This window comes from Botryllus schlosseri, chromosome 15 (assembly GCF_051294905.1).
Source record: "Botryllus schlosseri isolate E-star chromosome 15, Bs_hap1, whole genome shotgun sequence".
NCBI classification, from domain to species: Eukaryota; Metazoa; Chordata; class Ascidiacea; order Stolidobranchia; family Styelidae; genus Botryllus; species Botryllus schlosseri.
Window position 1 is genome coordinate 6716199 of NC_137250.1, and position 18521 is coordinate 6734719.

The following is an 18521-nucleotide window of genomic DNA, read 5'->3' on the forward strand; positions in this document are numbered from 1 at the left end:
GATTTCTCTCATCAACCGTCATAACCTTCCATACCATCAAACTATCTGTGAGGATTGCTAACATTCTGGTTTCATTGTGTGATATGACGATATGGGGGCACGAAATATTTCACTGTCATAAAGAGGGGCGTGTCTAAAAAAGTTGAAGAACCAGTGGGCTAAACTAAATCTTAATATTTCAAAAATGGATGAACAGCCAATAAACTCCTCCGAAACCTGTGCTGAACCATTTCCTACGCCACGGTCAAAGTTATTTTTTTAAATCTCTGACCAGCACCGAGGCTTGCTGCAACAATTTCAAAAAGAAATTCAAGCTCCCAACCACGGCTTTATTAAACTTGATCACGCATTTGTAGAGATTTTATCCCAATCTTACTTCCAATCTTGACCAAATTTACTGGGGCCAGAAACTTTACGCACCCTAATGTTCATCAAATGCAATCTAAGAGTTTCTGAGCAAGTGAAAATGTAGATGCGCACCAAAATGTTGTAATTCGTAGTTATCAGGAGGTTCTTTCCTTTTGCATTTATTTCAATTTTACACGCCTCATCGGTATCATCCTTATCGCCGACGCCTTACCAATTACATTTCAGTAGCTGTCCTGTAGACTGTTCGCTGTTAGTCGCTCAAACTTTTGGTTGTTAACAGTCGCTTGAAACATTTTCTATGTTTGTAGTTTTCAGTACTCCTGATTAGGAATAGTTCGAACACGTTTGAGTTTTTTTGTAATTAAAGGGTCTTCTAGGTATCATGAATGAAACATGAATAGCTTGAGAGTGTTGGCAATTACGTCGCTACGGTTGTCAAAGAACACTTCTCTACCGCGTCAATTACATGTTTAATAGTAATTGTAATTGTAATAAATTACATGTTCAGCAGTAATTGTAATTTGATATTTTTAGCATATTGTAATTGTAATGTAATTGAAACAATTGTAATCAAACTGAATTATCGTAATTGATCCAACTCTGGTCAATATATGACTGAGAAAAGTGTGGTGCCAAAAAGATCTGTGACAATACAACCTTTGCCAAAATGACCGTCGCGGGTTGGCCGAAACCTTCGATATTGATATGCCCGGTCGTCAAAATGGTCGGCGCCGAATGGTCCTTGCAATCCCAGTAAAAAGTAGTACAAATGCTGCCCGCAGAAGAAATAATGCACTCCAATTTGAAAGCGCGTGCGTCAGACATGTTTCATAGAGCTTAGTAGCGAATACATTTAGAGCACGACCGTAAATGTGCCACTCCCCAAACCCTCGTGGGTAGGGTTAAAGTGGTACAGAATTAGTTCGCAGATCAGCATAAAGTGGAGTATTATGGTGGGTCTATGTTGACGCGATTAGTTTCACCTGATTATAAGATTTTAATAGCCTACATAAATATATCAAAAAATTACGAAACATACATAATATAAAGAAATGAGTCCAACCGTATTAGAAATTATGACTGAACGGCATCCTAATGTTGCGTGACATCGTTGGGATGCTTTAGACTAGGGGTGTGCAACCTGTTGGAGATGGATTATATTGGGAAACGACACCTCGCTGTTACCTTCTGGTTTTTTCGTGAATAGCTAAATACGAGATATTGTTCGCTATAGAAGTGCGCGTGTTTATACTTTATAAACATATCAGTATCAGTTCATTAATAATGTCATCATTTGAAAATACCACAAGACTGCGATACGATGATGGAAGGTGTCGAAACGACTTGAAGTACTCTTTTAAATCACACACTCGCCTGGCCCTCAGACAATGTAAACATGAGGTATGCACATTGCACACTGGATGGAAAGAAATGAGGGATAACCTAAAATGATTATAGTGATGAAAATGAATGACGTATGTGTCGATCGGACGTGGGTTGATTACTTCATGAATGTAATCGATTGCGATTACGATTACTTCCGAATGACGCGATTAAGATTACAGCAAAATCAGGAAGTAGTCGATTACGATTAGATTGGAAAAGTAATCACGATTACTCAAGATTACATTTATTTTGCATTTTAGAAGTTATATTGGAAGACAATATATGGATTGCGCTGAAATGGCCTAATGAGATAACAAACTTCTTTTTATAAAAGATGCGTTATTTGCTTGTTACGTCATAATGTATGCCTACCCATTGCCGATTTTTATAGAGGACGATTTATCGCACCCAACGATTTGCATTCTTGCCAGGTCCATGATTGCCGCACCCCAAATTTTCCAATAGGGTGGGAAGCGAGCTCGAAGGGGACTGTAAAGTATTTCGTAAACCAACATAAATTATAGGGTATTCTCGAGAGATTTAATTAACTTGAAAATTCTCTCTAGATATGCTTGATTTTGGAATGCATTGCATACGTCTCCCCCTCAAAAAAAATCATACATAATTTAGGATTGCATTGAAAACAAATGATTGTTTTTAGAACACACTGTTTAAAACATGTTTTAAAGGTCAACTGCATCTTCATAGACAACTTTGCGGAATCGTGTTCAGAATTATTTTTTATACCGAAATTGCCGACTTTACGTATTTCAAACTAATCGGAAATTGCCGTAATTTGAACTGAAAGTCTCAATATTGGGTTGTTTACAGAAAAAGCAGAATGTGCATTGTGACGTCAGGTACATGACATCTCTTCTCGCCACCGCAGATGTGTACTCCCAATCGCAGGGCGATTATTTTAGTTGATGGCGGAGGTTTTGCTTGTAACGGATTCGTCAAGTGATATTGAAAATGAGTCTGAGTTCTCAGATGTCGAATGTACGTATACCTTTTGCACTTACCTACGAAAATAATGTGGAAATGCAGACGCGTTTCTGGTGTTGATTCGCTCCATCCAACATCAGTGGAACCCTTAGCAGCTTCGTATAACGATAGGTCGTTTGTGTGTGATTATACATTACTAAGACTAACCGAAGCAGGTTAGTAATCAATAGTATGATCAGTCTATAGCTTGTTCAACGTAAGCCGCTTGTCTATCGTGGTATTTGTGAGTTAGTGCATCACCTCTTTACAGTTAGGAATCTTGGTATTATCAATTACAGGTGTCAGTATGGAGGTTGTCAGCTTATGATGAATATTAGGGAGAGTTTAGGCAGCAAGAAGGTCCCCCCGAGTAACTGACAGAAGAATGCATCACAGCATTTCAATCAGTGTGTCCTGATGTTGATGCATTGGACATGACTCACTGTGGATATCAACAGGAATATAGCCACAGAATTATTACACCTCATTCGATGCAGGAGTGAATGAGTCTTGAATTCAGATGAAACGTCGAGTCAGCTGCCAAATAATTACACTTTTCAGGAAGCTGCGAAACACTGCATAGAGAAATTTTGTTCGCTGGCCTTGTGGATCCCACGTAAAAACAACGAAACGAAGAATCCTTACTGCACGCGTTGTTACCGCCACCTGATCAAAATTCTCATCGACTACTTTCAAGAGATTTCAATTTTGCAATGCTTCCTTGTCAATGAATAGTTTTATTGAAAATAAGAAATGCAACATAACTAATCCATCCGGACCACTACTGTGTCAGGGAGAGAAATATATCAGGTTTTGTGTTTGGCACTAGCTTCGTTCCAGCTAATTTTGAAGATATCAGTACCGTAAACCGGGGTAACTTTGGACACTAAGCAGTAAAAGATTTAAATGGTTATTGATGGAAAAGGGTTGCCGCTGGATGTCCAATTCTTTTTCATGTGGCAACAGTACCACAAGTAGTCTCAATAGAAGGTGGATTCATTTCACTACCAGATAAACTTGACCCAACATTGATAAATTAATGGCGGGGGTTAATTTGATCAAAATTAATGGCCAATAAACTTCTTACAACCCAACATAGATAACATGTGATTCATAGATTGAAAACTTGGCAGCAGATACCTCTAAGCAGTCTTAATCCATGGCAAAAATCTCAGTGGGCTCACCCTTAGATCAATACACGAAAATGTGATGTCCAAAGTTACGCCGTCAAATTTCAACAGAACGGGGTAACTTTGGACAGTGGAAAATGTGATATTTAGAGCTCTGGAAAGTGGCTGCTTCATCTGTGTCAAAGTGTATGGTCAACTATATTCCCTATTACCGGCCTGATGACTTTCTAAAATGGAATGAGAAGGTTAATAAATTAGAGTTTGCCAAAATATGAAAAAATGGGTAGGCAATGAGCTGAGAGATTGTAATCAGGTGTAAGCTACTTCAAAAACTTATCACATACTCCTAAAGATGCGCCTGCTGAATATGGGATATCGTAAATTACCACAAATATATCCATCAGAGGAGATAGGTAAGGGAAAGTGTATCTTTTAAAGAACAGTAATATATTTGAAATCGGCAATAAATCACGTTAACATGTTTAACGTTCCCTGTCGATTGCTGACACTGCCAGCGGGATATTCCTTGTTATCACCATACGTTATTTATAAGTCCCAACTGGTGGAGGCATGAGGGAAAATTGAGATAAGAGATGAATAAGGGCCCATTAGCCTTCATAAACTACCTATTTATTTATTTATTCATTTTTTTTGGGGGGGGGGGGGATTAGGTAAAAATCATGCAATAGGCCAGACATATACTATTTTGTTTCAGTTTTAGCCACTGCTTTCATCAACTCTTACCAAATAAGCCTCATTTACGGGGTTTCATAAACAATTGAGTGTAAAGGCATACAAAAAAACTACATTGTCCAAAGTTACCCCACATGCAGGGATAACTTTGGACACGGATAATTTACAAAAATAAGGTACTTATTTTTGACCATGAAGATTTTGGATTAGGTAATTCTAATCTATGCTCCATGACCCATAAAAAACACAAAACTTGCCTCCCCTACACCCCGGCATTTCCGAGATACAAAGCGGAATTGTTGAAAATTGTCCAAAGTTACCCCGGTTTACGGTAGTCAAATGAGGATGAGCAATCTCAATAGAATTGGTCAACTCCGCCGTTCCTGGTCTTGTTTTGATGAGTGCTTCAACATTTTCATTGAAGTAATCTAGAACAGGTAAAAGAATATTACAAAGTTTTGGTAACAGTCAGATCGAAGGCAGTATACCAAATGTTGTCAGATTGAAGGCAGTGTACCAAATGTTGTATCTTAATGATTCATTAGAATGAAGGATTGCCAACTGCATCCTACAAAAATGCATATGAAATCTGATAGGGTTGTTTTGTGTTTTGAACAGTTATAATATTACACAGTACCTAACATTTAAACTGTTATGGTGATAGTGGTACCTTTTCATCTCTACTGAGATGTCAACATATCGAGAGGTATGCCTACAACTACACAGATTACGATATCTTTATGGATCATCGATATTATCCTCTTATACTTTTGCTGCCGTCTGCCGACATGACATGCAGGCTTTCCGGCTCAAACAGCTTCATCAGTGAATGATTTTGAGTTTGAAAACGTGTATCTCTTCCGTGTAACACCTTTTGTTCTTCCTGGAAAACTTGTTTTCGAAGATAAAGCCTAAATCGATATAGTGCTAATAATGACTACCAGAGGTGTTCAGTAGGGTTGTCCAAAATTTGGAAAATCTTACAAATCCTCCGTTGTAATGTCTTATTCTACAGATTATTGATAAAAAACGACACTGAGCCTGAAAGAAGCTCACAGGAAGGCCGTTAAGATTTCGTGCAAAGCGTTTGAAAGTAGCTGCCGAAGAATGGGCGTGCCACCGACCATAGAACGGCGAGAAGACTAGCAATCACGAAACCACGGCTCTTGATTGGCTAATCGGCTATGCTTCAATGACCACGACAGCAGCAGCTTGCTGTGTAGGTGATCAAGGAGTCTGCTACCGGCGGCTATTCTGAAAGCGCATTTAATGTAGGTTGACAGATAATGATTTAGGATTAATTCAGGCAGTGGCGTATCCAGGGGGGGGTTTAGGGGGTCGGAAGACCCCCCCTTTTCAAAATCATAAAAATTGCTGTCAAATATAGCCTCTAATATTTGCTAATTTATTAGTTTAACATATTCGTTTTTACGTATGAAAAGGCGAATATGGCGTCTTAATGTTATTTAAGGGGACTAACACCCTTACAAAATATTGGAATTATGCGTCGAATTAGTCGAAAGGATAAAATAGGTCATTATAATTCGCTAATTCCATACGAATTCTGCGCTTGTTCAGCTACATTTCAGCTGTGGCAATTGCCGACGTTCTCAACTTTCTTCCCTCGATTTCTCTCTCGCCTTGCAAAAACGAGAGACGTATTTTAGGAAAATCTAATCTAATTGGCCGACGCGATACGTAATTGGAAAGACGAAGTTGTCGGCAATCAACATCGCTCGCGAATTCGCTGCACCTGTTCGCCATGAAATCCTAATTAAGAATTGCACGCGGCGTGTTGATTGATCAGCGAGACGCAGACACGACGGCACCAGTACGACAATGCTATTCTCAAATCCACATTGCATTCGCGATTATTGGCGAGAAATGGCCTAGGATTGACATTCACATTTCAAAATACAAGCCTAGCAATCCACGTTCTCGATTGTTAGGGGGCTTGCTGTCGTCCAAATACAGGCCTGTGTTGTCGCTGAACGGGAGAATTGAGTAGGCCTAGTAGTAAAGTTAACCTAATTATATCGGCTGACAAGTTTCTCTGTCGATCAAGTTATTATCCCAGTGTGTACTCTGTATAAGTTGACTGACTTGCGTGCTTGCAATTAAGGTCTAATTATCTTCGCGCGTACTACACGCTCAGCCGTACGGCTAGTAAAGCCATCGAAAAGCACACATTCGTGTACGACGTACACTGTTCACACCACACCTCTCTGTGGCGATCGCCCTCGTTTATGCTACCGCCCTATTCCGCGCTTGTTCGTCCGCTGCGATACTACCGACCGTGCGCATAATATCGTCAAAACCCAACAAAAACGCGCATCTCTGACTGGAACTAGGCGCTTGAAGACGGGCGGCGTTTGCCGGCTCATGACTAAATGTGAGCATTTACGAATTTCTTTCAATCATACCGTAAAAGAAACGCGATTTTCAGGCAATGTCCGTATCGTATTCGTACATCTCCCACTCACCGCAAATCTCTGTTTATTATTAAACTATAATATATTAAATATTCGCCATGGTGTGGAGACGAGTGATCGTAATGATGACGTCACAATAGCCAATTTCGTAACGCAAACCCCCCCCCTTTTTCGCGCTCTGGATACGCGCCTGAATTCAGGGTATGTTGAGGTACGAAATACATGATGAACAAACAACAGCTGCTTCACCAAAACGTCTAAAGCCAGACCGCTTTATTGTGAAGGGAACCGCCATAGCCTATATGCCTTGTTTTCAACGAGAGAAAACATAGGCGCTTATGCAAGTAGAGACGGATTCCTAGTTCCAGAAAGAATATATCATTATTGAATACAAATATAAAGCTCAACAATCACACTATAATTTGTGTGATCTTATTGGGCTCAGGTGGTAGTACATAGTTGAAGTTTTTAAAGCTCTAAGGATCGGCTGAATCAGCGGGTTATGCTTGGCACTTTTCAGATGCTTGCATCAAAATGTATTCACTTGCAAGTGTTGTCAAAGTCCTTGATGATGACGCAGAAAAGAGGTGTAAAAGTAAGCACATACTATGCTGGACATGATATATCAAAGTCCTTATTAATCGCACAGAAAGGGGGTGTAAAGGTAGGCACAGACAATGCCGCATAGTGCATAGCATCCAGCATAGTTTGTACAACATATCAAGCATAGTCTGTGCTTGCATTTAAACCTCGTTTCTGCGGCATCATTTGGGACTTTGAAAACACTTACAAGTGAATTCAATTTGCTGTTAACATCTGATAAGTGCCAAACCGTCTGATTCAGTCGATCCCTAGAGCATTCAAAACTTCAATTATGTACTACAACCTGAGCCCAATAAGATCACACAAATTATAGTGTCATTGTTAAGCTTTATCTTTGTATTCAATGATGATATAACCTTTCTGAAACTAGCAATCTGTCACTATTTGCATAAGCGCCTATGCTTTCCCTCATTGAAAACAAGGCATATAGGCTACGGCAGTTTTCTTCACAATAAAGCCGTCTGGCTTTAGACGTTTTGTGAAGCAGCTGTTGTTTGTTCATCATGTATTTCGTACCTCAACATATCCTGAATCAATCCTAAATCATTAACTGTCAACCTACATACAATGCGCATTCAGAATCGCCGCCGGTAGCAGACTCTTTGATCTTTCAGTTATTTGCACATGCACGTGAGTGTAAACAATAATAATACTTCGATGACTACCATACCACAGTCAATACTACTATAAGCGGTTAGTTACACTCTTACAAAACTACAGCTGACACAGTACATTTTCACTTACCGATTTCGGACACTTTGAATAGCTTTAGAAGTGCGTTCCTCTGACATTACCACAATTTTACTGGTGCGTGGAAATAAAGTATGAACGGCACTACTGCAGTACGTCGGCAAGAGTTGCCCGTGTTCAGTAGTCAGTTTTCTTGCGTGTTGCGTATCTCGGATACTTCATTGAAGCAAGATACTTGTTAGTGATTCGCATTTGAAAATGACTCTGCCTTTGGTTGTCTATAAGTCCGCACTTTTGGTCTTAATGGCGTCCGGTCGCCTGTCGGTATATGGATGGGTTTTGGCAGCGATGTCAATGCATTGTAGGTACGGCATATTGCGTATTGGACCAACCATACGCGACATAACATCTGACTCTATGAATTATCTCCTTCACAGCTTTCATGATCCCACTCAAAGACCCAAATCCACAGCAAATCTAAGCAATAATCCCACCTAACAGCCAACAGAAATAACAAGGACTTTTGTTGTGTCAACTACTTGACGTCATTTCACGGCTGGGTGGTTTCGTTTCCGTTTTCCGGAATTTCGATTTGTAATTCAAATTACTTGAAAACTATCAGGTAATTTCAATTTTCATTATTTTATTCATATTCCTAACCACATAATGTACGAAATAAGGTGAAGTCATTTTGAAGATGCAGTTGACCTTTAAAAAAATTGTGATTTTTTAAGTTGTAAAATTATTCCGTAATTGTGTAAAAAAATGCTTTCCACAGTTACAATATGGATATTTCGTCAAAGGAGCCATATTTACCCTATATATTCAATTGTCAATGTCAATCCACATTCGTCACGTCATGGCTTATAAAAATAAATTAAAATAAAAAACATGTTTTAAACAAGGGCCTTGTTGTAAACATGCTCTCTTTAAATTTAATTTTGTTTCAAATGCAACCCTATTTTGTAGCAATAGGTATTTAGGTTCCAGTCAATACCGTGCCACGACAAGACACACCAAAAGACATATGCAATTTCGACCAACACGCGACTTCACGAAGTGTGCTACTAAAGAAAGACTTTGGCCGAAACTTAGGGCATGTGTCCATTGTCAATAGCCGCGCTGGATGGGCGTGACTACTGGTCCGGTCCTTCCAATCCGAGCCCACAATGCAAATGCCCCCCCCCCCCCCCCGTACACCCACAGAGCATTAAAGACATGATCCAATTTGTGTGTTCGTCTCACGAAAGTTTTTCTTTTAGTCTGCTACGTTTGGGATACAACATTATCTTTTGATTATATAACAGACCGGAAGTCACGAACGAACAACATGCGCTAAAGTAATTATAACAAGATAACAGGCGTTATAATTATGAATTACGTGCCCCCAGCTCTACAGGTAAATCTGACCATCGAGGGGCAAAGAGAAAGAGAGGAATAAAAATTAATAATAATATAATGCAATAACCGATATTATTGACGAAATTCAGTCTTCAACTTAAAACTATCAGCCTATGGCGGCCAAAGACCAACGTTTGGACTGGGGGACGAATTGCTGTTTTGGTCCTGATTCTATAGTTAAACCCACGCTAACATGATTTATAAGCTCATGGCTATGGCGGCAGGTCCCAATGTTGAGTAAAGAATTATGAAATAACGATTGGCGCCTGTTTCGAGTAGAGTCATATGAGAAGAAGATGAAGAAAAGATAAAATTCTGTCTTCAATTTAATACATATAATGTACTGCAAGCTGCCGCTACGAGAAACGGCTCGGTTATGATATATATCAGCAGCTGTTGATATTTATTGCTTCGTTGTGGAAACCGCAATGTTATATTTGACGAGTACAAAATTTCAAATCACTACACGGTGTACGTACGACGTATACGTAGGCTACTACATTTAGGCCTACTGCTCGCTAAGCAGCAATGGTTAAACTGCGTTTGCATAACCAAACATTAATACACAAGATACTCGGTAGAGTGGTGATTAATTATCCTGCTGCGGGGTACTGGCGTGTGGAACGTGTTGCTAACCTGATATACAGCACGGCGGTTGTTCTTACAATCACATCGAATATCTATTTACTGTGGATTCTTCTTACGCAATGACTAGCAAAGCTAATAGCCTACTTCTGACGTAATAATGAGCAATGGCATTTAAAAATCGGACATTTGTGCTATCATGAACATGGTATAATGCATCTTCCTTGTTCACGAATGTTCAGTTTATGTCATATAGTACTTGTACAAATAAAAAGTAATCGGTTCACACAGAAATCGATTAGATATGGGAAGTAGTCGATTACGATTACGATTACTTCGGAATTTTTTCGAATGTAATCGATTGCGATTACGATTATTGAAAATGCCGTAATCGTCGTAATCGATTACGATTACTAATCGCGATTACCCCATGTCTGGTGTCGATAGGCGAGGTTGATATGTCAGATCGCGGTCCCGAAAATCTTGAGGCTGACTAGTAGGGAAATCATCAGCGAGATAGGGTAATGGTTATGCGTCCGGCTTCTCGAGCGGTAGGTCGTGGGTTCGATTCCCGGCCGGGTCATACCAAAGACTCGAAAAATGGTATCTGCAGCTATCCTGCTAGGCGCTCAGCAATCACGGATAGCATGGAGGAGAAAAAAAACGGGGGCGCAGACTAGATGACCTCATGGGGCCGTATCGCAACTCCGTCGTCAAAGCATCTCGATGGTGCAGGCGAAAAAGAATATCATAGCTCTCTCTCTCTCTCATCATAGAAAAAGGTGGTCTCGGGCGCAGTACATTTGAAAATGGGTTGAACACCCCATGGGGGCCCAAGGCGGGCGGAAAGGTGCTGTTACGGTGACGCCAGGATTAATAACTCTCGCAGACGACTGGCGTTACACCGACTGACGTATGCTTCATAGGTTTTCTTACTCGCCTCCATCAAGGGAAAAGGCTACCAAATTTCGGTTGGTATCGATGAATGCGCCTGCCTAAGAACAGGACCGTAACAGCACTTCGTCAGCCCTCCCCTCAAAAAAATGTTGGGCCCCCCATAGGTTAATAAACCGAACTTCTGGGCGGCTTGGCCCCTCAGACTCCCTAAAGATATGCTATCCGCTTTTTGCCTCCACTTATCAGTAGGGCTGGGCAAAATCGAGTAGGCCTACCTGGGTGATTCTATTCTGAATCACGTAAAATGCTTCGAGTCGAGTCGAGTATTCGAGTATCACTCATTATGACGTCACAACCTAGTGTACTATGTCAAAGTTCAAATATGTACCTTTTATGCCACCACGAAGAACATAATGCCTCTTATCCGTCACATTCAAGATACTTTGGTATTTTTTCGACCATCCCGATTTCATTGCACTTCTTGACAATGTTGTGGGATGATCATGACTTCGGAAATGTGTTATTTCCAGTAACGTTCCTAGCTTTGTACTATGTCTCGTATGCTGCGATACGGCCAATCAACATTTTAAGGCTTCCTCATTGGAAAATAGTATCAAAACTATAACTCTCGTAAGTAAATTAACTTTCATTTGCGAGGAGCGTATAATTTTAGTACTCGAAAAAATCGTCTTTTACTACTCGACTCGAATCATTAAAATTAACACTAGATTCAGATTCGAGTACTCGAATCATTGTGCCCAGCCCTACTTATCAGCTACATTGGGTGTACTGTTTAGTGAGTTACCTGATATCGCATAAACGCACGAAGCGCAAAAAAATATATAATTAATGATTGAATCAGTCAATATTTTCAGGAATTGCATATATACTGCTATCACTTTTTTTATCCTCTCTCTGTTCACGTAATTAGATTTACCGGTAGAGCTGAGTGACGTGTGTTGGAAAAGGTAGGACCACTTAATAATAATTGATCATCTTCGGTCGGACCCGTTGGTATAATGACCTCGTCATATGATGCTATTTCGTGACCTCCTGCTATGTAAAAAGATATCGAAATCGCCCTAACTTACTAAACTAAAAGACGCACACGATTTCAAATTGGTATTTATTTACTGGCAAATATTTTTTCCTTGTGGGATGGCATTTGTGTTGTGGGGTTCACATCGCCCGGACAGGAACATTCGGCGCCAACAATTTAGGCGCCTACGGACAATTAAACATGTAGTGTATATATATCGAAGTTTTCGGTCAGCACAAGGGCAGTCCTATTCGGTCAAGGTCTTCTCGCTGCTGATCGCTCTAGTTCTTGGAGTCGCATGTTTCAAACATGGCCTATAACTAAATATGTCTTGGTGCGTCGTCGCGCGGTAATGGCGAACGCCGAAGTGCCCATTTCTATAAATCATTATTATTTTTTGTTGGGGGAAGGGTACCCGAAAATCAAGAAATTTTGGGCAACATTAAAATTTTTTGAAAAAGTAGCATATATTTACAAAGAAATACTATATAATTTATGTTAATTCACGAAATAATTTTGGGCCCCCTTCAAGCAGTTACGGGCCTGCCTACGAATAATACCTGTGCTATTTATCTGTTACAGTCTCAATTATGTTGACGAAACTTTCATCATCTTTCAGAACGAACTGGAATTTGGCGGATGTTCTGTTCACCCCACTCCACTTGGAATAGAGTGTGATAACCAGAGGTGGTCAGTAACGAAGTACTTCTACTTTTTCGAAGTACTCAAGTAGTTTTTCTCTACTTCTGGTACTTACAAAAGTAGATATGATTTTTGCTACTTCTACTTCTACTTCGTAATATTTTGTGATCTACTTACTTACTTTTCGCTATTTTCAGTTTGTCTAGTAGAAGTAGTTCAATCTTCCAATCAGGAAGATAACCTGAGAAATTTTGGGGCTGTTTTCACGGAGTATTAACATTTAATTTTCATAAAAGTTGAGTAAAGCGAAGAATTTTCGTCGCGCTTTGCGCACAGTGGATACGGAGTGACCAGTATGATTTCACGAAAGTTTGGGTAAAAATCATTTAGGTCGCGGGCTGGCGTGGTTCCGTTTACACCACATTGTCGTCCTTCGCCCATATGAAATAATTCATCACAGTATATATGTCTAATCCATGACGTTTGAAACCGATGTTTCTCAATCTAGCATTTACTTGTCATATCGTAGTCTAGCATGTCCACGGCGTGTCCTAATCTGGAAAAGTGGGCCCTGATTTTTTTTTAGTTTTAGAGCTGTATTAGCATATCACCTTTGAAATTTTCTGGAATAAAGGCAGGGTTGTAACCAAGGCACAAGGTTCCGAGTCACAAGTCAATCTCGAGTCCGAGTCCAAGTCATTGTGTTGACTGCTCTGTTTCCAGTTTAAGTCTTGTTAAACCCACTTTTTATTACTCTGTTTGGTGATATCGAATGGTTCGCATGTACAATATGCTAATTTTCTTCACTTATAACAGTTTCTGATAACATTTTCAAGTATTAGTACTGATAGACAAAATAATTATCGTGTGATCTGATAACTTTCGTATTCTTCGAAATTACAATGAAATGCCTGTTTTGGTAGACCCAGTCTCGAGCAATGTGACTTGGTCCGAGACTCGGACTCCGAGTCATGCGCAATGACTCGAGTACAAGTCGAGTCAATACACAAATTGACTCGAGTCGAGTCATTTTTCATTTTCAAGAAAATGACTCGAGTCAAATCATTATAACCCTGACTAAAGGCATGAAATAGGCTACAAGTTCCACTTTTAGAAGTAGCATTTACATTTTACTTTTAATTCCCAGTATCGTATACTTTGAGTTATAATTTATATCAGTTCTTTTTCCTGGAGAACATACATGTTGAAGTAAAAAAGCAAGTGTAGTAATGCCTTTAATTTCCGGAAAAGACATCGAAAATTGGATACCTGCTGGTATGCATCAATATGAATCAAGCTCGTCACCTTTCGCATAGCTCAATTTGTACCTTTTTACAATCCATGTGAACGAATTAGGATTGTTTTCACAACTACTTACTTACTTGAGTACTTTTAAAGTCAGTCAATTCTACTTCTACTTCAAGTAGTTTTAGGTTGCTTATGGAAGTACTTCTACTTGTACTTGAGTAGATTTTTTTGTCGCTACTTCTACTTCTACTTGATTAGCTTTCTTGACTACTTTGACCACCTCTGGTGATAACTCGTTTCCTTTCTGGTCAAAAAGCGAAGTAGAAACTCTGCTATCAAAATTTACCGAAACCTGCATTTACAGGATATAATATTTATGATTAAATTCGATACTCAAATCAGAGGAAACGTGATCTATCGACACACTTGTTCAGAGAGAACTGATGGTCTGTTCCGGTGCTAAATTTTATTTTTAATTTGGATATATAAGGGAAGTTGTAATTGATGACGGATATCACCAAGAAATCGTCTGAGTTTCGTGGTGAGAACATTGAGAAATTTCCAAGTCACAAAATCTCAAGAGAGGAACGTACACCACCCACTGTCAGGAAATTGTACGGACACCTTGGCTAGAGTGACCTTTTCGCGTGTTGAGAAACAATTGGCTTCCGTGGCACAGGGGGATCCAGGAGGGGGCGAAAGGAGTCATGGCCCTCCCTCAAATATTTTTCGTAAATTAATATAAGGATAAGTATTTTCGAACATATGTATTCCATTTCAAATTTTTCTTCACGCTTCGCACGATATATAGTTTAAGTATTTTTTTGATTGTGGAGTGCCCGCCTCTTGATAAATCAAAATCAGACCTAAATAAAAATACGCATGATTTGCATGATTGATTCTTACTGTATTTGTGTATGCTGCCAGTAGCTGCGGGACTATTAGGCATCAGCTTTTCGGTGGGAAAAGGACACACCAAGGCAGATATGTTTTAGCCGATATCAAGTGCGGTTACAGACATTGGTCCGGATGTGAAAAAAATTTACAATTCAAAAGTTATTTTTTTCTACACATATAATATTCAGATATTTGTCCATTTAAGTTCAGGTGAGGTTCTTCTAGCAATTTGACTTCCCTTTTTGCAATTATGTTAGTGCCGGGGACATCTACAACGGAGTTATCCGACTTTGAACGGGTTTTAAGGCACTTTATCGCTGCAAGACATTTGAGCTCGAAGATAGCATCAAATAAGCTTTGGTATATTCCATCTTTAGACCTCTGGTTAGAAAACTAGACTTCCTTACACGCATTCGCGATGAATAAGCATGATATATCCAGAGCTACTCTCCATCTAGCTAGGGCAGAGATCGGGAACCTTTTCCATCAAAAGAGCCATATTGACCCTTTACTTTCCATTGTACTTCTGAAAGAGCCATATACACAATGATTCATATTGACGGTTTCGTCACAATTGAAGACTCGTTACGCCGTGGGTATGGCACAGAGTTGGATCAATTAGAATAATTCAGTTCAATTACAATCAAAATTACTCCCTTCCATGTTTCAATTACAATACAATTACAATTACTCAATTCTAAAAATATCAAAATACAATTACAATTAATGTTAAACATGTATTAATTACAATTACAATTATAATTACTGTTAAACATGTAATTGATTCGGCAGAGAGGTGTTCTTTGACAATTTCTTTTTGCAATTGTTGCAGCAAACCTCGGTACTGGTCAGAGATTTAAAAATAAAACTCTGACCGTGATGTAGGAAATGGTTCAGCACAGGTTTCAAAAGAGTTTTTTTTGCTGTTCATCCATTTTTGAAATATTAAGATTTATTTTAGCCCACTGATTCTCTAACTTTTTTAGACACGCCCCCCCCCTTTATGACAGTGAAATATTTCGTGCCCCCTTATCGTCATAATCACACAATGAAACTAGAATGTTAGCAATCTTTACAGATAGTTTGATGGTATGGAACGTTATGACTGTTGATGAGAGAAATCTCCAATATGAAATTTTTGACCGGCTTGCCGAGCATTAAATTGGGTAAAACGGGTATCAATCGAAAGCTGACTCGGCACTGATTACGAAAATATAAATTTTATTCCGCTCGCGGCCCTGGAACTCCCACAGTCAGCCTCGAATTTTCGATTGTTATGGAGATTGGAATGGGGACGCAACAATGCTGTCTGGCTCTTTTGCTCTTGAGCTACTCTCTCGTTTCGCCAGACAGCATTGTTGCGTCCCAATGCCAATCTCCATAACAATGGAAAATTCGAGGCTGATTGTCGGAGTTCCAGGGCCACGATGATGATGATGATGGCACTAAATCGAAGCTCACTGCATGTGATTCGTCGTTTGCACCATATTTCTGTTTATACGCGGATATGATAAACGGCCGCACAATGCTACAGGATGTCCGACGTTTGGCCCTGCAACGGGCATTAAGCATTGGACAATCTAGCTTAGCTAGACATACAGGCGTCGCCAGGTCTGATTTCCTCTGTGTTTAATCAACGTGTTGTAAAATCCAAGATTTAAAGGCGTGCAATAGTGCGAACAGTGAGTTATGATATTGGATGATATATTGACAGCAACACCGTTTTTTCCTTTAATTGTGTAAACTTCGTATATCGAACTTGACGGATTAGATTTGTCCGAAGTATCCCACTAAATTACGTGAATATAGCATATTTGCGTTATTATCGGAAAATCAAATAGGCACTGGGCCACAGGGGCACAGGGCCGTAACAGGGCCGTAACTGCCGTACCCCAAGCCGCCCCCCCCCCCCCGATTTTGGGGCCCGAGCTCGACGGATATCCAAAATTATTTATTAATAAGTGAACCAGAACTGGCAGCGAGAAAACCTTGGCCGAAAAAGACTGGGCTTATGCTGACCGAAACTTTCGACACATATATGCCTAATTATTGTCCACAGGCGCTAAATTTCTGGCGACGAATGTTCGTGTACAAGCAATCTGAACCCCAACAGACAAATTACATCCCGCAAGGGAACAATATAATTTGCCAGTGGAGGAAATACCAATTTGAAATCATGTGAGTCTTTTAGTTTACCACGTTTCGATGATTTCAACATCTTTTGACATAGCAGACAGAAGGTCGCAAAATGACATCATGTAACGAAGTCATTATATACCAACTGGTTCGCCCGACGCTGTTTCATTATTATCTATTACGCCCCCTACATTTCCCAAGACACCTCACTCAGCTCTACCAGTAAATCGGATTACGTGAGCAGAGAGAAAATTTAAAAAAATTGATAGCAATTATATATGTAATGCAATTCCCGATCATATTGACCCATTCATTCATGAATTATAGAAGATTTTCGCGCTTGGCGCGGCGAAACGTTATAAGCTGACTCACTAAACAGTACAACAGATCTCGCTGTTAAGTAGCGGCAATTAACTACAGCCTGATGGGGGGCCCTGATCGAACTGATATTAATGTGCGATTTTCAGCAGTGAATAGTTGGCATACATTTCAAGATTTTTAGTTTCTGAGGTCCTACCCCCTTCCCAGGATGCGTCACTGTTTTGACCTCATAAACTTGTGTCGTCTACCACAAGAATCATTATACCATAGTCGGCAAGAGCTTGAGTCGATATTGATGAATGAGATGAGAATAACATGCAAAATTATACAGTTATTAAAGAGCCATATTTTATCAGCAGAAGAGCAATAGACTCACGACCCTTGATCTAGGGATTACGAAGTAGGCGATCGTCTTAGTCACTCCCTGCCGATTTCGTTTCTGCTGATACTCTTCAACTCTATTCCAATCAAAGTTACAATAAGGAGTTCTTTGCTGCGGTGCTGCCTGCAAGAATCTAATTGAACCGCTGCAAAAACCACAACATCGGATGATCCGTATTATTGCAAAGGTTTCCGGCTTCACGCGCTCCTCAATAAAAAACACGCCTGATTCTTCACACTAGCGGTGTGCATTGTGCGACCAGCACGACTTGCATTTCGGTGCCAGCTGTCGCCGGTTCAGGACATACCAAGGTAAAAAAATATCCGTCATCAATACCATGCGACTTCACGAATGAGCTCGCAGAGGGTTCTCAGCTATGAAACCTTGATCCCAACTCCAAAGGATCGACGCGTGTTGGCTGAAAGCCTTCGATACTGATATGTCCAGTAGTGCTCTTCAAAAATGACTTTTTTTATCAAATCGTACTGGCTACTTGATAAAATTGCTAGGTTACCTAATTTAAGCCTGCACACCAAATTTGATTCAATTCTAACCAGTGGCCGCATTGCTACAGGAGAAGAAAGTTTCTATTTATTATATAAAAATAAATAACAAAAAATTTGATAATTTTCTGTTCACCCCATGAAAGTGTTAGGTTGTCTATAGAAACGATGTTCACCAAATTT